General features: G+C 40.4%; 1 long non-coding RNA gene across 2 annotated transcripts in view; it reads left to right on the top strand.

The window, feature by feature from the left end:
- The first annotated feature begins 3943 nt into the window (after positions 1-3943).
- The window catches only part of LOC148126329 (uncharacterized), a 76792-nt gene continuing 55714 nt past the window's right edge, over positions 3944-25021 (top strand). For both annotated transcript variants that reach the window (XR_015743103.1, XR_015743102.1), the window contains exon 1: positions 3944-4015. This is a non-coding gene — a long non-coding RNA (uncharacterized LOC148126329). The remainder of the gene's footprint in view (positions 4016-25021) is intronic.

Genomic DNA, 25021 nt, shown 5'->3' with positions numbered 1-25021 from the left:
GGTAATCTAAGTTTTCTTTCATTGTGGCATTTGTGTTTTGGATGGTGGCTAAGTGGCTGGCCTCGGAAAAGTGTAAATTTTGGCACATGTAATATTTCTTGCCTCTTAACAGTGCATCAACCAAAATTTCCTTTGCTGCAAATATTTTACACGCAATAGGCTTTTCTTCTTGTATTTGATAACTTTAAAGAGAAAAGCGGGGAATAGATTTTTGTGGCTCCACATTGCACCTAAAAGAACACCCTGGATCTGAAATGTTGAATAATGGCTCATTATTTACTGCAGCAGTATTTCACAACATTTTATCTGTTAAGCCAAGAGATGCTGCCGTTATGTGTTTATTTCTGTTGCTTTGCTTTAACACATGCAAAACTATGTTTACAAACTGGTACTGTGTCTCAAAAAATAAATTTACATCACTTTTTGTGACACTTGGAAACCTGTTATGGACCCTTACAAAGAATAGCTGATCTTCATACCCATTGAATAGCTGTACATTTGTGTGCTATATGTGAAAAAGCTTAGAATGAAAGATGAAACAGCACTTGTGTTTCCCCATAGCTTACCAGATGCCCATGAGAAACTCACAAGTACAATAACTCTCTCCCACAGTTGTTCCCAGTGACTGTTGTTCAGAGGGAAACAACAGTTTTGCTCTTCTTCGTTGCCAGTAAACATCTGTTAGTCATTCTGTCAAGAAAACACTAGGTTTTTCATAAGATTTTCTTATATGTTTAACAGATAACGGAATAACAGAGTTGGAAGGGACCTTGGAGGTCTTCTAGTCCAACCCCTCCTGCTCAGGCAGGAAACCCTATACTATTTCAGACAAATGGTTGTCCAAGCTCTTCTTAAAACTTTCCAGTGTTGGAGCATTCACAACTTCTGGAGGCAAGATGTTCCACTGATCAATTGTTCTAACTGTCAGGAAATTTCTTCTTTGTTCTAGGTTGCATCTCCCCTTGATTAGTTTCCTATCATTGCTTCTTGTCCTGCTTTGGAATAGGTGTACCTACCCCCTCTTCACTGTGGCAGTCCCTCAGATATTGGAACACTGCCACCATGTCACCCCTAGTCCTTCTTTTCATTCAGTTAGAGATACCCAATTTCTGCAACCAGTCTTCGTGTGTTTTAGCCTCCAGTTCGCTAATCGTCATTGTTGTTCTTCTCTGTGTTAGTCTCTAGAGCCTCAACTTCTTTTTTACATCTCGGGGATCAAAACTGGAGACCATATTCCAAATGTGAACTTACCAAGACATTATAAAGTGATATCAACATTCCCGTGATCTTGATTCTATCCCTCTGTTGTTCCCGTCCCCCCAGTCAGCTGTGATGAGCAGGCCACTCCCATCCTAGGCCCCCACGGGCAAACAAAACCCTGATACGGCCCACGATGGGATCGAATTTGATACCCCTAACCTAGTCTATATGTGTGCATTTGGTTTTTCTTGCTTAAATGTAAAACCTTGCATTTTTCACCATTGAATTTTAAATGTAGAACAACTTATAATTTGATTCTAAGAGAGATTGGCGGTCTAAGATCGGTGCTAAGAAATACTGGAACATTATACCGCTAAAAAAAGGATGGATTAACTTCAAGTGGCAAGTGGAGGTAAGAATGCTGTGAACCTTATTTCACACAGCAACAGAAAATAAAGTGTTTTAAAGCCAACCGGTACACAGGATCTTTATCTCATCAAACTGAATATAAAGCAAATTGTTTCAATGTAAAATAGATCTTTTAATTACCCGTATCTAAAGTCGCCAGTGAGAAAACAGCTTATTTTTTTCTTGCTTTCCCTTTCATTTTCAATTATTTGACTGACAGTGCAGTTAACTTTGCAGTTGATTTGTTGAGAAATAATCAGGTATGTGTGTGTAAGCATGCAGGTAGTCCTTGAGTTACAACCACGATTGAGCGCAAACATTTATGGGTTTTCTTGCCAGAATTGTTAAATGAATCACTGCAATTGTTAGTTAAGTGAACCTGGCTTCCCCGACTGACTTTGTTTGTTAGAAGAATGCTTGTTAGAAGGGATCACATGGCACAGGCACACTGTAACTATCATAAATATGAGTCTGTTACCAGGTGTCTGAATGTTGATCATGTGACCATGGGAATGCTGCAACGGTTGTGTGAAAAACCGTGTCACTTTTTTCAATGTCGTAGCTTTGAATGGTCATAAGTGAACTGTTGTAAGTTGAGGACTAATTGTATGTTTGTATAACCATGTAAAAAACAAAGACGTCTGCCTCTTACCATTTTGACATTCTGACTGTTCAGGTGTATTTCCTTTACAGGTTTCATTCAAATTTTGGTTATGCAGACTATCACATAACATGGTATTTGGGAATACTGAGGAATGCTTCCCAGACTTTAGTACAGACGGAAAGAATATGGCATCTAATCCATCTCAGCATTGTAGCTGTGGACTTGAAACTTGGGTGATTGGTGTTTGCTGAGTGTGGGGAAGAGAAATGCAGAAATTTACTCACAACAATCTAATGTTATTTTCACCTTCACACTTAGTTCATATTAGATCACATATTATTATTATTATTATTATTATTATTATTATTATTATTATTATTTTATCATTGTTGTTGTTGTTGTTGTTATTATTATTTGTCCAAAGCTTACAATACAACAGAAACAATAATAAATATACTTTTTTAATACAAGAAATAGGAACTAATAATTGGGGGCAATAGGATAGGGATGGTAGGCACGATTGTGCGCTTATGCACACCGCTTACCTATGTCAGATGGGCAGCTAGATAAATCAGAGGAATGAATGAAAGGACAGCGGGGAAGCAACCCGGCCTCTTCCAGATTTGGGTGATTTAAATCATCTAGAAATTTTATCCAGCATGGCGACAGGTTGTAAGAACTATTTGGAAGTTGCCTACTCTGGGTTGTTGAAGAAATTAGTCTGCTGAAAGGAGAAAGAAAGTGAAAGAGTTGGCTGATGCAAATTAGCTCCTTTCACCAGGCAAAATGCCACTACAGGAAGTCCTCCACTTACAACAGTTCACTCACAGTAACTGTTTGAAGTTACAAAGGTAACTTATGACCATTTTTCACACTTATGTCCGTTGCAGCATCCCCACAGTCACGTGATTTACATCCAAATGCTTGACGTTGACTCCTGACTGACAACTGACTCCTATTTATGACGGTCTCAGTGTCCTGGGCCCTCCTGATCCCTTTTTGCAACCTTCTGACAAACAAAGTCAACAGGGGAAACCAGATTCACGTAACAACCAGTCTTACTAATTTGACAAGCGCAGTGATTCACTTAACAAACGTGGCAGGGAAAGTTGTAAAATGGGACAAAACTCACGTGACAAATTCCTCACATGGCAAAATACATCTTGGGTTCCATTGTGGTCCTAAGTTGAGGACTACCTGCACTTACCATCTTAACAATTTGTGTTAAACTCCTTGAAGCGTGACACGTGTCCAGCAGCCAGGCTAACATATTTAGGGTCAGCTTCATAGAACTGAAGAGTCTATCCAGGTGGCCAAGTCGGATTTCCCTGTTCCATCTGGGCTAGTATAATGTCACGGCCACAAAACATTTGCATATCAAGATGTTTCCGTTGTTCTTTCCCGAGAGTGGATAATAGAGCAGGACCTATTTTGCTGAAGGACAATCCCCTCCCCTGGTTCAATTGGCAGTGCAAATCTCCCACTTCCCAACCGTCTATCCTCAGAAGGCAACTACAGGGAAAAGAGAAATAACAGTGTGCTGAAGCTCTTGCTGTTTATACTTGTTTAATAAAATGCCCGGGGACATAATCCCACAGTAAACTCATGCAATCCCAATTGTTTACCTTTCTCTCATTGGCTGATCCTAATCCCCAGACTAATCCTTCCTTTTCTCTTTAACTCCAGATCTTCCTCCACCTTAAATCCTCTCTGCCGCTTCTCTCCAGTAATCATCCCAGGCCATGTTCAACCCTGGTCTCCACCACAGCCATACCCTGGCTTATGATTTCACTTGAAAATGTGGTAAATCTACCCTTCCCTGCTGTGTTTATTGTCAGAATGAGAATACTGTCTCATGCTAGGAAATTGAGCCATACTCCGATGGTCTTTCTTGATTGTACTTCTTCTTGTTTTCTTTTAGCCATCTTTTCTTCAATGCTCTCTCAGGGAAGCTTCTCCTCCCCTCCCCTCCCCTCCCCCTCCTCTCTCCTTCTCTCTCTCTCTCATTCTAACCTCTCCTTCTCTCTCCTTTCCTCTCCCCTCCCTTCCTCTCCCCTCCTTCCTCTCTCTTCTCTCCCCTCCTCTCTTCTCTCTCCTCTCATTCTTCTCTCAGCCCCCCTGTCCCTCCCTTTCCGTCCTCTCTCCTCCTTTTTTTCTTTGTTGTACAAAGGCTGATAGGACCCTCAGGCCTTGAACTTTGTGGTGCATAAAGTGACCAAGCTTCAGTCCTACTGATTTCAGGGGGATAAACTTACATTGTGAGATATGGCTATTATTGCTTCCATGGTGATTATACCACAGGTTAAACATAATTGAATATGTTTGATGAGAATGGCTTCAAATAGACAGTATTTGTTCAGAGGGATGACTTAGCGCTGTTTCAGTGTACCCCTCTAAGTGTACCCCTTAACCCCTCTTTCTTTCAATGCCTTTAATGCACATTGCCACAGAGTCACCATGAGTTGGGTGGCCTTATAAATTTCACTTACCAATAAATAATCATCACAATGGTGGCAAACTACCCCGACTGCCCTAAATGGAATACAAACAATATTCTTGGCTTAGGATGCTTTAGAAGCAGAGCTGGCGTGATTAAGGTTGCAATCTTGTGTTATCTGAGGGGAATCTATTATATTAAAATGAACACAAACATAAAATGATTGATAAATGCGCCTCTTATTCAACAATCCGTATATTAACAACCTCTGAAGTCTGCAGTTAGAAAAGGATCTGTTTTTTCCTGCTTTCCCTCCCATTCTTAATTATGTGGACATTTTGAAACAAATATAATCTTGAAATGAAACCAGTCTGTCCATGATGAATAAATCGGCTAAAGAGCAGTTGCCTAGGGGTCTATGGATTAATTTAACTAATTAAAGATAACCCAATAATAATGCCTTTAATCTGGGATTCAGTGCTCTTTCTCTCTCTCTTCCTCCCTCCCGCCCCCTCTTTTAAATCCAGCTACTATATGAACAGAACAAATTAAAACAATTAAGAACATGCTGCCCTCTAATGGTTTGTCCCTCTGGATGCTCTTATAGAATATACTTCTCATAACTGAAATAATTCCTGCCACAAGCACTTTCCCCCCCACGAATTGAAAGGAGACGGCCAGTTCATTTACACAGAGAAAGAGGAAATATATCTCCAGTTTTTCAACTGCAGCATGAAAGAACAAGAGACATTGGTCGATGTGTTGCAATTGCAGGTCTCAAATTGTCAACCTAGGATGTGGCTTTAGGAATATCTTTGTTCTGAAGAGTAACATAAATTAAAATTTAAAATTAAAATAAATTGTTTCTCGACAGCCCTTCAAATACTTGTGGCTAGTAAAGTATGACACATAAGCACTTCTCTCCCTGTATTTATTAATTGTTGGATATGTTGTTTAGCCCAGGGGTTTCCAAACTTGGCAACTTTAAGAGTCAGCTACTGGCTGAGGAATTCTGAGACCTGAAGTCCACAAGTCTTAAAGTTGCCAAGTTTAGAGACCCCTGTTTTACTCCATCCTCATATAGTTGACTCCTTCATTTCCTCCATCAAACCGCAGACCTTTTAAAGTGCTGTGAAACGGTAATAATGGAGAAATGTAATTATTCTAGCAATTGTTGGGAGAACAACTCTGCCAAGTGAAGTTTTTCCAGAAAATGGATACTCAGCTTGAAATTAATCAGTTAGTTAGTTTAGGCTTAGTTGAGGAACTGGATCTAGCATTGGAGAAAGAGACTGTATAATGTTCTTGTTGTTACTTTTGGAAAACCTGGATGTGATTTGTTGTCTATCTTCCTTCAAAAAAGGGAATTCTAATGATTCTTCCCCAATCATGAATAAGGCTCCATATCAGGGAAAGCTAGTGGGAAAAGAGATTCAGGATATGTGGGAGTTTTCTAAAAAAGAAGGTCCTAAAAGCACTACTTCAGTGAAGGAAGAAGAATGGAAGAAGCAGAAGAAGTCCATGTAGCTACACAGAACGCTTAGTGAAGAACTGGAGAAATGGACATCTAAGAAAAGGAGCATCATAGAACGATACACGGAGGTAACCTAAAATTGTACAGGTGTCAGATTAAAGCTCAGAATAAATTAAAGTTGGCAAAAAAAATTCTACAAACAACAAAAAAGGGCTGAAGAGAAACAAATCGGTATGTTCACTTCTCATTGAAGAGGTCAAGTAGGTAATTAGAGAAAAGGCAAAATTGTTAAGCTCCTATTTTGTCTCAGTCTTTTCTGAATATATGTTCCACAAGGCAATTATGAAGAACAGAATGAAGAATGAAAGTGAGAAATTAATGGAAATATGAACAGCAAATAGCTATTTATTAGAATTAGTTTGAATCTCATATGTAAGGTATTGAAAGAAATTGCTGAGCACTTGTTTTTCTCTGGCCAAGAAATCTTGGAGAACATGTCCTCTGAAACCTGAAGAGGACCAATGTCCATATCTTCAGAAATTGGGAAAAGGAGGATCCCGCAAATGATAAACCATCAATATTTGGAGTTTTGGAGAAGTGAGATTCTTTGTTGGCAGAGATTACATATCCCTCTATTTTGCCTGCTTTGCACATGGTAGGATGGGATGTGCAAGTGAGTAATACTTGTTGTTGGTAAAGTACTATCAGGCTGATAAGGTGGTGGTTCTATCTTATCTGCCTGTTGGCTGCTTCTGGGGTATTGTGTTAATAGCTGTGTGATGATATTGCACATTGGAAGGATGTTCTTTTTCTGTGATTGCTGAATTATAGATGTTTTGTTATTAGTTTGATAAATTATTTTACTTTATCTGCATGTTGGTTGATTGCTGTGGGATACTGGGATGTGGAAAGTTGCTGTGTGTTATCTAGTACAGTATCACAACGAGTCTTCAGCACCTCCAACAATGCAACATGCCGACCCCCCTGAGCTACACATATTCACTACCTCAGTTACTTGAGAAAAAAGAATTTGGAATAGTGAATGATTTCAAATTCTATATGAGTCACAGCAATGTGAATTCCTTCTAAAAACAATGCAGTTTTTGGCTGAGTCAACAGAAGTGCAGTTTCTTCATCATGGGAAGAAACTGTTCACTTTATTTTAAATCAGACGCTATCTTGGATGCTATGCTCACTGCTGGGTATCGTATCTTAAGATGGATTCAGACGAAATGAAAGAGAATGATCAAGGGATTAGGTACATAGTCCTAGCCATACTGATGAAACTGGGATGTTTAGCCAGAGGAGAGATGACTAACGAGAAATACGACAGTGGCTGTCAAGTATTTGGAAAGATGATGCCCAGAAGATCTCTGTCAAGGAATGGAATTGATGTACTCAAGCTTTAGAAAGGCTGAAGATAAAGGAAAAAATTCTACTGCTAAGAGCGGTTCGATAGTGGAAACAGTTCTCTGAGAGATAATGGGTTTCCACCCCCTCCAGTTGAGTACATTTAAGAAAAGACCAGATATCTGTCTGCTATGATTTCATTAATTTGGATTCCTGGAGGGACCAAGGGATTAGACTCAATGCTCTCAATGGACTCTTCCGGTTGTTTAATTTTGGCACATCATGTAGACAAGCTTAGTTGGAAATTTTATCTATCTTATGATAAAAAAAAAAAATTCTTGGCTGATTTATAGTTTCCAGAATTACTTTTGAAAGTTTATTAATTAATTTAGAACCTCCCCCTGCAGTGTAGACTGTCATTTAAAAAAACACCCCTAAGGATTCTGTTGTTTTGAGCATGATTGTGTGATTTTTCTCTTTTATTCTGCTACAAGAGAAATGAACTCATAGGGAACACTCTAGGCCAATGGTTGCCAACCAGTGGACCGTGGATCATGGTGGTCTGTGAGAAAATTTTGGTTGTCTGCAGAGAAATGTCACCCCCAAAGCACCCCCCAAAGCAATTAATCTAGGCTGTGTGGGAATACAAGGCTTGCGTTGCTTGCATTGCGAACAACATGAAGTAGCACGCGCCCCATGTGCCTGGCCTGGCCATCGGACTGCTTCTTTCCGCTTTTTTCTTCTTCTGCTTTTGGCTGCATGCAAGGAAAGCAGCAAGTTTTTCTTTCTCTCCTTCAAACTCCGCCAGAAATGAGTCTTTGGGACCCTGCAAGGTATCCTGCTCCAAGAGGCTGCGCTGGTGCGACATGTCTCACAAAGACTCATTTCTGGCAGAGATTGAGGGAGAGAAAGAAAGATTTCTGCTGCTTCTGCTGCTTTCCTTGCATGAAGCCAAAAGTCTCTCTCTTTCTTCCTGAGAACGGAGCTGGAGACGGTATCCTGCGATCCCAAATAAAGAATGATTGATTCTTAGGAAAACAGGGTGGGGAATTTTCCTGAAGACTTTTTGGGGGATTTTCCCCAGATCTCTGGTCCGTGAGATTTAAAATTATGAGTTTGGTGGTCCCTGAGGTCCAAAAGGTTGGTGACCCCTGTTCTAGGCTCAGGATCCTAGATGGTTGGATCAATACTGCGGAAGAAAACACTGGTTTATTATTATTCACTTTATGCTTCTTCAGATGGGAGTTGTTCAAAAGCTGATTCAAGGTAACATTTAACAAATAATTTATTTTACCCAGAAACTTGATGATAAGAATAAGGCAACTGGATATACAGAAATTCTCAGTAAGCTATTAGATCCCTTCTCACTAATGTGAGCTGAGTCAAAAGTTTTTCACACACAAACCTTTGCTAAAGAATCTGCTGTCATTGGAACAAGGTATCATCTATAACCACAAAGATCATTTGTCTTTGCAAGGGAGTGTCTCACGTTCTTTTTCTTGGCAAACATCGAAGACTTAAGATGTCAAGGTGATTTTTAGGGCACAGTGTAAACTGAAAAGGAAGGAAACCAGAAAGACCAGTTGTTGGGTTAATGACTAACGAAATGGAGAGAGCAATGACCAGATATAATCTGCTTGTCTTTGGCAGAAAAATCCAGGATGTTGCTTAGGGCAAAGGTTTAGGGCAAGAGGGAAATAATATGCTTCTAAAGCAAAGATAAGTAGCATAGTCCTTCACTGCCATTCCATTCCCATTACCCTAAACCATGGTGATGATCAGTAGCCCACAATATGCTATTCTCATATCATCTTTATTTTTTTAATATATGTGCTTGCTGGCAAATTCTGGGAATTGAAATCTACGCAACTTAAAGTTCCCAAAGTAGAGAAACACTATTTTAGAGGAACTGCCACCTGCAATTTTAAGAAGAAATTATTGTTACAGATTCACTTAAGAATTGTTTTTGAGGTTTTAATAGTTTTCTAGTTATCTAAGAGACTTAACACCTATTTATCATAGTATCCTAATATGTTGGTGGCATTAGCTAGGCCAGTATCTCCCTTAACAGTACTCACGATGGAAGGTTAGTTCCCATCGAGTGCTATGGATATGACTTCTCAAAAAAATATGCAGAGGATTGGGATGGTTGAAATTTCCACATTGCTGTTGCTCAGTAAAAGCATTTCCAAAGCCCCATTTCTACCTAGCCAACTGCTGTTTCACATTGTCCAGAAGTTAGCATAATTTCCTGAGCTTCAGAATTTGTTGCAAGCATCACCTGAATATGCTCCAAATTGATCAGCCCCAAACAATTTTCTCCCCAAAACAAAAAAAGCCAATGGTCTCTTCCCATCTTACTTTCATAAACTGAGGGGCCTGTTAGTGATGGAATGACATTTTCCACCATGCTTGAAGTAACAGGCTAGTGTGGGGCTTCAGGACAGGCCAACATATTTGGGATTTATCTCTTGCTCTGTCCACCAACAGAGAGGAATTTTCAGCAGAAGTGGTTGTCATCTGTCCGAGACCCATTATTTCATTTCATCTTGTGATAGGATTGCCCCTAAAATGATCCAAATGTTCATTTATTTATTAAATTTCTTTGCCACCCGCCTCCACTACAAAGTGACTCTAGATTAGCAAAATGTTTGGAAGCATAGCATATTCAAATGATTTCACAATGAATTTAAAAACAGTTGATAAGATAAAGGATCCCCATATTCCCTTGTCTGGAATGGGGGGATGGGTTGGGGAAACTTTGGACAGAGAAAAGCTTGCGACGCAGCATGGCAAAGTCCAAGGTCAGATGGAGAGCAGAACTGACTTGGGCACCCAGCAGGAATGCCTTGCCCAGGAAACAATGGCAGCAATAAACTGAATGCAGAGACGATGCAGGAGTTAAGCCAAGAGTTTCTTTCCACCGTGTGCTCTGTGGCTGGGCAAAATGGGAAGGGGAGGATGTGGAGCAACCCCATTGGCTACTGCTGCCTGAGTTCCCAGAGAAACTGTTTTTTGTGGGGAGGTTTGTTTTTTTTTATTACTCTTGCATACATTCTGGTCCTCTAGCCGGATTGTGTTACTTGCTGTTTTGCAAGCCCAGCCAATACTGCAAACAAAGGCAAGAGCACTCTAAATCATGTGCCTGTAAAGCCTATAATTAGGACTGGAAGGTGCTTATTTTACCAGCAGAAGCCAGCAATTCAGGCTACCTGAAGGAACAAATCCCTCAGCAGTTCTTTCAAGAAGGGAAAGGCTGGGACTGTGTGAAATAGTTATTTGTGCCATGGCTGGCTGAGGTTTTTCCTGGACTCTTTAAACTCAGGCTCAATTCCCAAATAGCAGGCTCGCTGTTTCTCTGGTAGATGACTGTTTTACACTGGAATTGTACTCTCTCTGGTGGTAAGATGTACTTAAAAAGAAGTCTTAAATGAATGCAGGAAGTCTCTGGTAGATTAAGCCACCCTCTTTTACTTAATATGAACAAATCCCACTCCCTCCAAAAACTTTGCAGGACCTGGCATATCTCAGGCATGTCCTGGCATGCAACAAGCTATCCCACAAAGGCTTTCTTAGGTTACCTTCTGTAGCCACCAGAGGCCATGATTTTACAGATTCCATTGCAGAATCATGGAGTTTGAAGGCCACAGAGGACCTCTGTTCTACTCCCATTCTTCAGGATCAGGATATTATTCCTAAAGAGATTGCTCTCCTTTGCCCTCTGTGCCACAATGTTTGTCTGGATGCCACCTGTGAAAAGGTGAGCTCCTGGAACAGCACACTGTACATTCCTGCAAGAATGTGAGCGTAAAAAGGGTCAGACCCGAAGGGGACTCCCCCTAAAGGGGAATTCTGACTGGGATTGCAGGTTTTGATGGAGAAGCCTCACAATTTCCACAAGAATGATATGCAGATGATGAAACCAAGTCATTGCAAATCACAAAGCCAGTTCATACCTATGAGGACCAGGGGTGGGATACTACCAGTTTGCACCTATTCGCTAGAACTGGTTGTTAACATTCTAAGCAGTTTGGAGAACCAGTTGTTAGAAGAAATTACTGGCCTAATCCTGTAAGGAAGGCAGGAAGGAAGCATTCTGGTGTTGCTTACAGAAACTCCCTCTCCGTTAACCTTTATAACATTCTTGGCAGGATTAGACTTCCTGTCTCAGGAACTTCTCTGGAGTTGTTTTCCCCTCCTTTGCTGGTACTTTGCTTGAGTGGAGTGACCATTCAAAGTTACAATGGCACTGAAAAAAAGTGACCTATGACCATTTTTCACACTTGCAATGCAGCATCCCCACAGTCATGAGAGGCCAGGCGAGGAGATGTGTGTCTCAATGTGAGTGATATTGAGTTGGCCACACCCACCAACTAAGCCACGCCCACAGAAACGGTTGTTTAAAAATTTGAATCCCACTCCTGATGAGGACCATAAGGAAGAGATATCACAGTGAGTCACAGTCTGGTTCTTTGAGACAGGAAAGAGAAAGCTTCACAGTCAGGGGACTTCCAGTTTGAAGGGCTTCGGCGACAGACAGAAATCCGTGATTGTGAGCAGTTTCTGTTTGGGCTCGCCGCTGGAGTGCCCTGAGCCGGCTGGTTTCGGGGCTAAGCCACCCCGTAGAGGTGGTGAAGAGAGGGGAGACTGCCAGCAGGGTCGAGGAGAGCCACATCTTTCCTCCTCAGCTGGCCATTACTCCCTTTCCTGAAGGCGGTAGCAGCGGTGGTCAGAAATGGCCACCATAAAGAAGAACTCGACTGGAAAAGAACATGCAGGAGGAAGATAAGAAGTGAAAGTTTTGGCTGACTGGGTTAAATTGTAAAAGCAACAACCAAGGTACCCTGGAATTTAAACTTACAAAAAATAACTTTGCTCCCAAAGAAGAGTCAGAAGCAGCGAAGGAAAGTGAAAAGGGAAAGGTTTGGCTTTTTCTTCTTCTTCTCTTTCCTTCCCTATACTGACAACTAAGAGACTTAAATAAGAAATCGGAAAAATCCGCTTTGACATCAATAGGCAATTAAGCTGAACATAAAACAAAATGCCAAAGGGATAATAAAGATTTCTGGACATTAAAAACTTTCTTTTTCATAAGCAGGAAGGGAGAGAAAAAGAATAAGGGCAGGATCTGGAAGAGGGAGGAGACTGCCTGGAATTAAAAAGAATCTAAAGTAAAACTTCAACAAGACTTCTAAAAGATACATTTTAACTGAAACTTTGCAACTAAATAGTAACTCCAGGAAGAGAAAGTGAAAAAAAAGAGCAAAAAAGAAACAGTTTGAATTATTTGGTGATTTTTGGATTTTTGGTTATTATATTTGAATGACTAAAATCAATCGGGTGGTTGTTTAAAAATTTATACAATGGCACCACTTCTGGATGAATTGAAAATGGAACTTAAAAAGTACAAAGAAGATGCACAAGAAGGAAAGGGTTCTTTTGGCTTCGTTTTTCAATTCTTAGAAATGGAGATTTGGAACTATGAGAAACAACAAGAAAAGACTGCAAAACAAGAAGACTGGGACAAAGAAGAAGCCATCTTTAATGAACAAGTAATTCTATGTGGGGAAGAAAAAGGAAAGGGGGGAAAAAGAATGGAGAATTTAAGACTTAAAAAAACAACCAAAGAAAAGAAAAATAATTCAAAAAATAAATATAATACTGGAAAGCAACAGAAAAGGGGAATACAGAAGAGAGAAATAGAGGTAGAGAGACAAGGGGGTAAAAAAGGGAGAGAGAAGAAGAGAGGGAAGAAGGAAAGGAAAAGAAGTTACAAAGGACTGGAGCAAGATATAGAGAAACAGGACCTATTTAGAGATAATGGGTGAAAATCTAACTGAAAAAGCGATTCTATAAAGGTACATAAGATTGTATTGTTATATTAGTAATAGAAATAACTTTAGAAAATTGGAAACAATTTATGATTAAAATGAGGGATAAAATAGTTAGTGTAATTTAGTGAAATGTTTGTGAATAAAATAAGTGAAATAAAATAAATGAGAAAATTGAATTTGGAAGGGACGGGAACCTTTTAATTAGTCATTGTTTTATAAAATATAAGTGAAGAGGGGGGAATTAACTATGGAAAGTTTATAATTGTTCCCATAGAAGTATGATATTTAATTGAAAAGTAATGTTAAAGATGCTAAGACTTTAATGAATAATAATATTAATGATATAATTGAATTGGAATGGAATGTTGTTTTAATTATATACATTTATAATGTTTTTCTTTTTTAAAAAAATACAGTGTGTATTTTAAGAATGTATCAAGCAGAATCCGAATGGAAGTTATGTATTGTATTGAATGTTACAACTTTAGGGAAAAGATATAAAGGCGTCATACTCCAATTAGTAACTACAGGAGAAATTTTGTTTAATGAGAAAAGATAATAGATAATTGAAACAGAACAGACAAAAAATATAAATACAATGATTTGAACTGAGATGAGATAATTAAAATAAAATTGAAAAAATTAAAAGAGGGGAGAAGCTATGCAGAAAATGTAAAACAGTAATAAGATATGGAATAGAATATAAAAATGAGCATGAACCTGAATTTGTGTCTGTACGAAGAAATGTAACCCAGGATTATGCTGCTTTCAAAAAAGTTTTTTATTTGTATTTTTTTTCTCTTTGTGAAAACTCAAATAAAATTTACAAAAAAGACAAAAAGAAAGCTTCACAGTCAGGTTGTTTTCAATAACCTGTCTAGGAAACCCAAGTTTTTATATTTACTTCCTTGATGGTGCAAGTTCACCCCAGCCCAGATAATCTTAATTAACTCCCCAGCTGTATAAAACTACCACTTAAGCAAGCTGACGTCTCAGCTCCTGCAGTTTCTTTGAGGCTCAGCAGGTTGCATGGCCACATGATGGCACTAAGCTTAGGGTGTAGCCGTTGGCTTCTGTAGACATGAACGGCTGGAGTCTTTCTTGCTAGGACAAGTGATTCCCAGGAAGAATGCCTCTCTGTTGTGTTTTGAGAACCATCTCACAGGCAAGCCTGCATCTGCTAAAGAGGTTGTGGTCTCTTAATTTCCCTTCCTCATTCTTCAAGTTGCTTCTTACTACACACTGATCTGGCCAAACTGCATCTGTAGAGTTTACCACAGGGGGAGGCAAAGAGTTAAGCTTAAATCATGAAGTGTCAGCAGATCAGCTATTTCCTGTCAAGTCCCAGTCACTTGCTCAGCTTCATTCTCTCATCAATACTCCCATGGCTATGAGAGGTTGCCTAGTGTCAGCCATTCCAGGAAACAGGCAGGGTAGGGATCTTGGGAATAATCTCCATTGCAGTGAAGCAGAGAAACAAAATTTTGAAAAGTTTTGCCAGCTTGTGTCTGTCCCATCTTTTTTACTAAACAAAAGCAAGGCAGTATTTTGAATTTCCTTCTCAGAACTGCGCGGTCTTTTCTCAAAATCCCCTCTTAATGGTTCACTCATTCCTTCAGTATCTCCAAGGTTATCTCTACATTCCTTTATAACTTATTTAGGGATCGAAGATCAAAGAAATGGTGGTTATTGCCCCCTCCAACGATTTTATCTCCCAGCCAAGGTGTTGCTCCAATCTCAGAACAAAGTGGCAAGACCAGTTTGCCCAGATAGTGATGTAGTTAATCTAGCAACCAGTGGGCCTCATCTCAATCCTGGGCCTAGAACCATGGAGCCATTGCCATACAGCTGTACCCTTTGATGCTGACTCCTTGTCTGACGAATATAGTTATTCAAGCCAATTCACAACCTTTCTCAGTGCAAGGCCTTTGTCTACCTCAGAGATTTCCTCACCAACCAAACCTGTACAGATAGTCCTCGATTTACAACAGTTTGTTTAGGAATGGTTCAAAGTTACAATGAAAAAAGAGACTTATGACCGTTTTTCCTACTTACAACTGTTGTGACAACCCCGGGGTCACATGGTCAACATTCAGATGCTTGTCAACAGGCTCATATTTATGATGGTTGCAGTGTTCTAGGGTCATGTGATTACCTGCTTCTGGCAAGCAAACTCAATGGGGAAGTCAGATTCACTTAACAAACATGTTACTAACTTAATAACTGCAGTGATTCCTTTAACAATTGTGTCAAGAAAGATTGTAAAATGGGGCAAAACTCACTTAAGAAACATCTCACTTGGCAACATAAGTTTTGGGCTCAGTTGTGATTGTAAGTTGAGGACTAACTGTATTAGAATCGCCTTACTATTCTGACCCAAACCCTTTTCCAATAAGACAAACAATAATCGAAGGGAACAGGAAGCTTTTAATGAGTCTTACGAATCCCCCATTAAAAGGCTGCTGCAAACTAATTAACTTTGATAAAACTTGCCAAAACTGTATGAGACTGCCAAGAATTACAGATAAGAAATATTTCACAACACAAGAGTCTTCAAATACCAACTTAAAATACTGTAATGTCCATGAGGCTGAGTTTCAAAACTTCTTTGCTTCCTGCAAAGAATGTTCGCTTCACAGCTGGCTTTTATATTCTTGAAAAAGGGGCCGTTACCTTGCAGCCTTACTTCCGAGTCGCCCATGCTGTTGCAGCTGCTCTTTCCTGCAATCAATCCTGTGCACACGAGCACTTTGCACAAGCTCCTCGGGAACCTCCTCATCGCTGCTGCCAGCCCCCACAATCTCTGAAGGCAGCAGTCCACTCCCAAATGGTCCTGGCCCCTCATCTGAGTCCTCGCTCTCCTCAGCTTGTCCGCACCTGCGGCTGGCTAACCACAACACTTACAGGGAACAATTCTCTTTCTGATTAAGAACAGCATGGATCTGAGAAACGATGCAAATTGGAGAGCACATGTGAGAGCTAACTTGAAGATTCCTTGAACTGAGATCCAAGACCTTTGAAGCACATTACTAAATATCACATTCAGAATTAACCTATGTGTTGGAATTTTCTGACAAGAATTTATAAGATATGCCTCCCCACCCTTCTGTGCTATACTCCTACCTTTTTTTTTTTTTTTTTGGCAAGACCAAGGATTGTTTCTGACATGTAGTCTGTGATTAATCACTCCAGAACCCCCTACCCATGAAGGATCACTACCCTCTTCTAATTTCCAAACTCTTGAAATGTTTACAAAAAGCCAGACTGGATCTCAAATCTGATTTATGTGGAAGATATTTAATTCCCTTTAATTTTAATTTGAATACTTTAATCATTGATCTTTATAAAGATCAATGATCAAAGTATTTAATTTTAAAAAGTTATGAGCATATTTGCACAATTTTCTGCATAAGCTTTTGATATTTTATTTAAACGAACTGCTTATTTATTCTGAAGATTCTGCTTTCTAATGTTTATGGTTAAGCAGTTTTTTTTTTAAGCTTTTGTAGCTAAGCTAAAGAAATATTTCTTTGACTATCTGGGCTACTTTATTTGCTTGAAAGGTGGATCCAGCTAAGATATACATCATCTTGGATGCTCCCTCCATTTCTCGGGCATGTGCCTTTTAGATGTTTGGCCAATGTTTACTGTTAATTTGTTTCTTATTTTGGTTTACTGACCACACCCGTGATGGGATTCAATTTTTTTTTTATTACCAGTTCTGTGGGTATGGCTTGGTGGGCATGGCATGGCTTGGTGGGCATGGCAGGGGAAGGGTACTGAAAAATCCCATTTCTTCCCCACCCCACTAACCTATTTTCCAGCTCCGTTCTCCTGTGCAGGGCAACAAAAGAAGACCCAGCCAATCAGCTGGGACTTGGGAAGCAGAGAATAGATGGGGCAGGACCAGTCAGAGGTGGTATTTGCCAGTTCTCCAGAACTGGTCAGAACCTGCGGAATACTACCTCTGGACCACACCATTGACTCATGTTAGTAAAAATGGGCTTCCCTTTAATTGAGATTCTGGAAGTTCTAGATACTCTCTAGAAACAGATCACAAGAATTTTAAACAAATTTCTAACAAGCACACACAATATAATTTTCTTAAGTTTTAAATCTCTTATATTTCTAAGTCCAAACACAAGAGGTTGCTGTTGTAAGCTCAGGTTTTTCCTATCTGTTGTCTGTCCTCCAATGTCTATGATAAACCCAGAAAATTTTGGCCTCCCTTCTCTCACATCTGTCCTGCCTTGTTGACTTCACAGGGTAGCCTACAGTCCTGAGATTACCAAGTACTAAATATATCCATGACTATTTACTTTTTTTTTGTAAATTAGCCCCTGATGGTTCTACCAATTTTTATCATAACCTTAAGAAAGGATGTTATTAAAAAAACCCAAGAAATATCTCCATATTATGAGTATTTATATGAAAAGATTGAATAAGTAGCGATCTTTAAGTATCAATTCCTTTTGGTACCACTTAGAACTACCCTGCTTGCATTTAGCAGCTCTTTCCAAGCTAAGGCTGATGTTGGCAGTCTTCAAACAGAAGAGAACCAAAACTTTCCTGTCTCCTTCCAACAATGGGAGATAGAGAACCACATTTTATGGGTCTTGGACCCATTGCTATTCCCTCTGCCTACCTACATGCTTCATGCTAAATCATTATTGGTGGCTTGCATCACCGAAACCTGATCGGGAAATGTGGCTTCTGGGGTTTCAGGTGTGGAACCAACCACTACTCCAGGATAGTGATGTGGAAGTGGCTGTGATTTGGGACTCTCAGAAGGGCTTTAGAGGCATTGTCCCAGGCATAGCAGGATGTGAGATTCTCCTTGTAAGGTTATTTGTAGGGGCCACTTTAGAGGGCTGCTTGCTTGCAGTATCCCTGCTCAAGCAACTTGATGTTGTGTAAGTTGCTGTTGGATCTCCCTAGACGTATTGTTCTGTGCTAGCCTCGGTAAACACACCAAACTAAGAAATCAACTTCATCGGATTGTTAAAATTGCTTTTATAAGTTAGTAACCCAGTTGTTCAATGAATCCAGCTTCCCCGTTGATTTTCCTTCTCAGAAGATCACAAAAGATTGTAAGTCGAGGAATACCTGTGTTTGGCTTACTGTAATATATAGATGGGACTGCCCTTAAAGATCATCTGCAAATTGTAGAAAATGACTGCCCATGGGTTAACCTGCATTACCTGGTAGAGTCAGGTAATCAATAGTTTTCCAGGTGCAATTCAAGTGCTAGCTATGGCCTTTTCAAGTTCTATGTGGCTTTGGGTTTACAGTTGGACTTAAGCATAGTATACAAAGTTATCTGCTACCATGTCCTACCAGTCAATGACCACTTCAGCTTCAACCGCAACAATACAAGAGCACACAACAGATACAAATTCAATGTAAACCGCTCCAAACTTGATTGCAGAAAGTACGACTTCAAGAACAGAGTGGTCAATGCCTGGAATGCGCTACCTGACTCTGTTGTTACATCCTCTAACCCCCACTCCTTTAACCTCAAACTATCCACTATTGACCTCACCCCATTCCTAAGAGGTCTGTAAGGGACATGCATAAGTGCACCATCGTGCCTACCGTCCCTGTCCTATTGTCCCCATTTATTCGTGCCTATTTCCTGTATTCTTAATCATGTTTATACTTATACCTATTATCTTGTTGACAAATCAAATAAATCAAATCAAATAAATAAATAGTATTTGGCTGCCCAAGACTACCAAACATCTTTGCTGGAAGTCCTTGCTAAGAAGGCAAGAGACTTGAATTTTTCTTCAGGGGCTTCCTTTCTGCAAAGCATCCTTCCCCAAGATGTAAAATCTGGGCCTTCTCCCTGACATTTACCAAGTTGCCAAAAACCTACTTATTCTAGAGAGCATTTGGGATGGTTGCCATGTTGATAAATTGTAATGCCATTAGTACAAGTATGGAATGTGATTATGCAGAGGATTTTTTTTGTCTGTGATATTCTATTGATTTTCTTTTTTAGATGTTATTGATTTAGTTTTAAGTGATCTGTATTGTGTGAAGATATTGCTGCAGGCTGCTAGGGACCTTATGAGTGAAGCAGCTTAAAAGCACTTGAAATAAATCGATATTTCTACCACAGTTATATGCAAAAAGAGGAAAACAGTTGCTTCTGTTGTTCCTCCTTGTCCTTCTCTTGTTTGTTTCATTGATGCTGGTGAGATGCTGGCACAGAGTTTTAAAAATGGTCAAGATGGTGGCCAAAACCATGTGATCAAGGCCCCGCCCCCTTTTACATACCTAAACAATTATGGCTGCCATCTTTTTTTTTTTTTTACCCCTACCCACCCCTTGTGGATATTACCCCTCCTCTTGGCTGGGAGTTAAACAGGTAATCCTACTTTGCTTTAGCAACAAAATGAACCTCTTGTGCGTTTCAGAAGCTACAATTTAAGAATTTATTTATGCTGGATTCTAATTTTGCATTTTTTACCTTAAGAAATATAACTCTTCAGTGTGTGTGTGTGTGTGTGTGTGTAAAATATGCACACTGTAACATTTCTGAATGGTTCTCATTTCATTCCATTTTTTTAGTTTAACAACCCCTTAACTGTATGTATAGCCTCTTTCCTGACTTAGGACTTGTTTTTGCTTTTAAAAAAAAATGGATGGTTGCTTCAAGTCCATGTGATTTTTGGCAGGTGAATACTGCCACCTGCTGTGAGGCTTTGAAGGAGAGTAACTTTAGGCAAGGAGCAAGAGGACGGTGAGTATGAAATGAGGGAAGTAGATTTTTTGAAGTAGAATAAAGGGAGGTTGTCTTCAAACAAGCCAGTAGGGGTGAAGATAGCTTGCTTTGGAAATGGAATCCAAAAGACTTCCTTTTTAAATATAATATTTATTGAAGAAAATTTTAACAAGATAAAAATATTAGAACAACAAAAATAAGGAAAACCAGTGAAGAAATAGGAAAAAAAAAATAGAAATAGAAAGAAATAAAAGGTTATAAAGAAGTGACTTTCGATTTTGTCAGTGTGGCTATACAGGTGAAACTCGAAAAATTAGAATATCGTGCAAAAGTTCATTTATTTCAGTAATGCAACTTAAAAGGTGAACCCAATATATGAGATAGACTCATTACATGCAAAGCAAGATAGTTCAAGCCTTGATGTGTCATAATTGAGATGATTATGGCTTACAGCTCATGAAAACCCCAAATCCACAATCTCAGAAAATTAGAATATTGTGAAAAGATTCAATATTCTAGGCTCAAAGTGTCCCACTCTAATCAGCTAAAGAAGCCTGCAAGGGGTTCCTGAGCCTTTAAATGGTCTCTCAGTCTGGTTCAGTAGGAATCACAATCATGGGAAAGACTGCTGACCTGACAATTGTGCAGAAAACCATCATTGACACTCTCCATAAGGAGGGAAAGCCTCAAAAGGTAATTGCAAAAGAAGTTGGATGTTCCCAAAGTGCTGTATCAAAGCACATTAATAGAAAACTATGTGGAAGGGAAAAGTGTGGAAGAAAAATGTGCACAAGCAGCAGGGATGACCACAGCCTGGAGAGGATTGTCAGGAAAAGGCTATTCAAAAGTGTTGGGGACTTTCACAAGGAGTGGACTGAGGCTGGAGTAAGTGCATCAAGAGCCACCACACACAGGTGGATCCTGGACATGGGCTTCAAATGTCGTATTCCTCTTGTCAAGCCGCTCCTGAACAACAAACAACATCAGAAGCGTCTTACCTGGGCTAACGAAAAACAGAACTGGTCTGTTGCTCAGTGGTCCAAAATCCTCTTTTCTGATGAGAGCAAGTTTTGCATCTCATTTGGAAACCAAGAACCCAGAGTCCGGAGGAAGAATGGAGAGGCACACACTGCAAGATGCTTGAAGTCCAGTGTGAAGTTTCCACAGTCTGTGTTGATTTGGGGAGCCATGTCATCTGCTGGCGTTGGTCCACTGTGCTTCATTAAATCCAGGGTCAATGCAGCCATCTACCAGGAGATTTTGGAGCACTTCATGCTTCCTTCCGCAGATGAGCTTTATGGGGATGCTGACTTCATTTTCCAGCAGGACTTGGCACCTGCCCACACTGCCAAAAGCACCAAAATCTGGTTCAATGACTGTGGGATTACTGTGCTTGATTGGCCAGCAAACTCGCCTGACCTGAACCCCATAGAGAATCTATGGGCATTGCCAAGAGAAAGATGAGAGACATGAGACCGAACAATGCAGAAGAGCTGAAGGCTGCTATTGAAGCATCCTGGTCTTCCATAACACCTCAGCAGTGCCACAGGCTGAAAGCTTCCATGTCACTCCACATTGAGGCAGTAATTGCTGCAAAAGGGGCCCAAATCAAGTACTGAGAACATATGCATGCTTCTACTTTTCAGAGGTCTGATATTGTTCTATGTACAATCCTTGTTTTATTGATTGCATGTAATATTCTAATTTCCGGAGATTGTGGATTTGGGGTTTTCATGAGCCATAATCATCACAATTATGACAAATCACAGCTTGAACTATCTTGCTTTGCATGTAATGAGTCTATCTCATATATTAGTTTCACCTTTTAAGTTGTATTACTGAAATAACTGAACTTTTGCACAATATTCTAACTTTTTGAGTTTCACTTATAAATGTGTTTGGGTTTTTTTGCAGTCTCTCTTCCTCAAGGTTTCATCACAATCTTCTTTTTCTAGGCCAGCAATTCTGTTGAAACCTTTGTGGTGCTATGGAAATTCAAGATCACGCAAGCCACTGATGATTTTCAAAGGACTTGTATGAACAATCCAGACTGCAAGGTTAATATACACTGCTCAAAAAATAAAGGGAACACAAAAATAAGACATCCTAGATCTGAATGAATGAAATATTCTTATTAAATACTTAGTTCATTACATAGTTGAATGTGCTGACAACAAAATCACACAAAAATTATCAATGGAAATCAAATTTAGCAACCCATGGAGGTCTGCAGTTGGAGTTACACTCAAAATTAAAGTGGAAAAAAATACTACAGGCTGATCCAACTTTGATGCAATGTCCTTAAAACAAGTCAAAATGAGGCTCAGTAGTGTGTGTGGCCTCCATGTGCCTGTATGACCTCCCTACAATGCCTGGGCATGCTTCTGATGAGGTGGCAGATGGTCTCCTGAGGGATTTCCTCCCACACCTGGACTAAAGCATCCCCCAACACCTGGACAGTCTATGCTGCAACGTGATGTTGGTGGATGGAGCGAGACACGATGTCCCAGATGTGCTCAATTGGATTCAGGTCTGGGGAACGGGCGGGCCAGTCCATAGCATCAATGCCTTCGTCTTGCAGGAACTTCTGACACACTCCAGCCACATAAGGTCCAGCATTGTCTTGCATTAGAAGGAACCCAGGGCCAATCGCACCAGCATATGGTCTCACAAGGGGTCTGAGGATCTCATCTCAGTACCTAATGGCAGTCAGGCTACCTCTGGAGGGCACATGGAGGGCTGTGTGGCCACCTAAAGAAATGCCACCCTACACCATTACTGACTCACCGCTAAACCAGTCATGCTGGAGGGTGTTGCAGGCAGCAGAACGTTCTCCACAGCATCTCCAGACCCTGTCACATCTGTCACATGTGCTCAGTGTGAACCTGCTTTCATCTGTGAAGAGCACAGGGCGCCAGTGGTGAATTTGCCAGTCTTGGTATTCTCTGGCAAATGCCAAAGGTCCTGCATGGTGTTGGGCTGTAAGCACAACCCCCACCTGTGGACATCAGGCCCTCATACCACCTTCATGGAGTCTGTTTCTGACCGTTTGAGCAGCCACATGCACATTTGTGGCCCGCTGGAGGTCATTTTGCAGGGCTCTGGCAGTGTTCCTCCTGTCCCTCCTTGCACAAAGGCGGAGGTAGCAGTCCTGATGCTGGGTTGTTGCCCTCGTACGGCCTCCTTCACGTCTCCTGATGTATTAGCCTGTCTCCTGGTAGCGTCTCCATGCTCTGGATGCTACTCTGACAGACACAGCAAACCTTCTTGCCACCGCTCGCATTGATGTGCCATCCTGGATGAGCTGCACTACCTGAGCCACTTGTGTGGGTTGTAGACTCCGTCTCATACTACCACTAGAATGAAAGCACCGCCAGCATTCAAAAGTGACCAAACCATCAGCCAGAAAGCATAGGAACTGAGAAGTGGTCAGTGGTCACCACCTGCAGAACCACTCCTTTATTGGGGATGTCTTGCTAACTGCCTCTGCTTTCCACCTGTGTTGTCTATTCCATTTGCACAACAGCATGTGAAATTGATTGTCAATCAATGTTGCTACCTAAGTGGGCAGTTTGATTTCACAGAAGTGTGATTGACTTGGAGTTACATTGTGTTGTTTAAGTGTTCCCTTTATTTTTTTGAGCAGTGTATTTAAAATTTAATAGCTGGAGCAGTGAAGGGTTGGAAAGTGAATAAAAACACACAGTGATAGCTAATTGGTTAAAGAGAGCTGGCCACTGCATGAGGTAAGATAAGCTGTGATTGGTTGCTGTGAGTGAAAAGGGGAGGTTCCTTGTTTTCCATTTTTTTCCCCTCTGGGTGCTGGGTGTGCTCTATGTTGTTCCTGCAGTGTTGATTTACCTGACAACTCTCCTCTTTGCCTGTCTTATTTACCGTAAATATAATTTATTTATATAAAACTGGTTCAAGTCCACGTCTCTGATGCGGACACCCGCTGCGAATTTCCCTGATATTGCGAGATGGCTGGAACAGAGATGGTGGAAATCCAGGCACAAAGCAACCAGTGATAGATGACAGCCCACACCCCCATTCATAATGTGATTCTAGAAATATTCTAAAAATAAGACCATTCATAATGTTGCTCTAGAAATCTCAAATAAGACTAGCTGAGGGTCGATCAGCTGAGAGGGAATGTTAACAAGAGGGAGGCATTGTGAAGAGGCAGTTCTTTTCTAAGGGAATTAGGAAATCATCTGCTTTGTACTTTCCCTGAAATGGGATATAATTGCATATAGCTATAGCTACACCCTGACAACAGTGATCCATGCATTATTGTAACTGCGGTGCCTTGTCAATGGGGCTATTTCTGAAAGATGCAGCCAGTAGAAGATGCTACAGCAAGATGCTGTGTACGCATTATCATTGTTCCGAAGAGACTGCATTGGCTGCCTGTTGGCTGTCAGGCTACCCTTAAAACACTTCTGATGACATATAAAGCCCCCAGTGGTTTAAGATTGGGATATTTCTCCCTTATACATCAGCTAACAGCTAGTGGAGCGGCATTCTCAAGGGTACAATATTTGCTAGAGGGTTGTTAAACAGAAACATGAAAGGGCATTCTTAATAGAAGTGATGCTAGTTTAAAACCCAATTGTTCATCCAGATAAATTCAAGTTCAGTGTGCGTGCCATGTCATCCCTCTTACTGATAGCCTGTACTAGCAATTGCACAGCTTTGCAGTGTAGGCAGCAGTTGTCAAGTTTTAAATATATGAACTATTTTAAGTGAGGCTTTACAAGAGGCTGGAGCACAGATTAAATGTGTTAATTTATTTTAATCTCTTTTTAATTACTCATTCTCTGCTTTGGGACTGCTTTTAACAGATTTTAAATTTTATATATATATACGCTGTGGCTCCGGGCTTGGATTCAGCTCCTGTGATTGATATGAGTTCAAGTGAAGAGGTTACGTCAGAACAATTTGAACCAGCCTGGCTTACTGATTGGACTGATAACCAGGATGA

This window comes from Pseudonaja textilis, chromosome 3 (assembly GCF_049901715.1).
Source record: "Pseudonaja textilis isolate UNSWEBS1 chromosome 3, rPseTex1.2, whole genome shotgun sequence".
Taxonomy (NCBI): domain Eukaryota; kingdom Metazoa; phylum Chordata; class Lepidosauria; order Squamata; family Elapidae; genus Pseudonaja; species Pseudonaja textilis.
Note: the sequence above shows the minus strand (reverse complement) of the source record. Positions and strands in the feature narration are given on the sequence as shown.